The following is a 936-nucleotide window of genomic DNA, read 5'->3' as shown; positions in this document are numbered from 1 at the left end:
GTGGTGGGGCGGGGCATGGGGTGCGACCGAACTGCGCGAGCTGCAGCTCTACGTGACGGCGGGAGCAGGGAAAGAAAGAAACCACCACCGCCTCCTGCCTGACCCACGCGCCCCACACCGGCAGCCCGGTGTCGGACAAATAGTAGTGCTCCGCACACATTCCCGACAAACTGCGGAGCAGGGCGAGGGCGCGGCATTCTATCTTGTTTGTTAATGTGTTCTATATTACTCGAGATGACAAACATTCCCGCTGCCTTGAAGATATTTATTCGGCGCACGCAAACAATAAGTACTTCATTTAGGGATTTTAGTTTTTCAGAAGTAGTATTTTTGTAACATTTTTCAAGAAGTTTTCAAAAATACTGTTAGTTTTTTCCTATTTTTTTTTATCTTTTCTTTTGAAAAGTTATTAAGGGCTCTGAAAACCAGATCATCATACGCGAGGCACAAGGCCGCTCGAAATCAAACGTCGGCGAGGGCGCATGGAGTCCTTGTGCCGTGAAAATAAAAGTGTGCGACAAACGCATGCAGGCGGAATATAGCCGCCAGTCGGACCCAGTCACCCGCTCAAGTCAGTCGGAGTGGAAAATTATTCCTGGGCTACTGTGCTGGGCCGGGGCAGCGCCTTTGCTATTTCTGAGGTGCTTCCCCACGCCACCGTCACCGCACCACCTCCCCGCTGCTGCACATATGCGTCTCGCTCTCTTCCTGGATCACGCCGAACAAAACACTGCACCCCGGCCCCGGTGCAGTGCAGAGCGCACGAACCACACCTCCCCGCCTCGCACTGCAGCAGGGAGAGCAAAAGGAGTGAGTGAATGAGTGAGCGAGTGAGTAAATGAGTGAGTAAATGAGTAAGTGAGTGAGTGAGTGAGAGAGAGAGAGAGAGAGAGAGAGAGAGCTAGGGGCCGTTCACAAATTACGTCACGCATCTGC

General features: G+C 52.4%; 1 protein-coding gene across 1 annotated transcript in view; it reads right to left on the bottom strand.

The window, feature by feature from the left end:
* LOC113212836 (uncharacterized) overlaps positions 1-936 on the bottom strand; it is a 44,144-nt gene that overhangs the window by 15,478 nt on the left and 27,730 nt on the right. The window lies entirely within an intron of this gene.

Source organism: Frankliniella occidentalis, unplaced genomic scaffold (genome assembly GCF_000697945.3).
Source record: "Frankliniella occidentalis isolate FOCC.00 unplaced genomic scaffold, Focc_3.1 Scaffold5, whole genome shotgun sequence".
Taxonomy (NCBI): Eukaryota; Metazoa; Arthropoda; class Insecta; order Thysanoptera; family Thripidae; genus Frankliniella; species Frankliniella occidentalis.
This window is presented reverse-complemented; position numbering and strand designations above follow the sequence as displayed.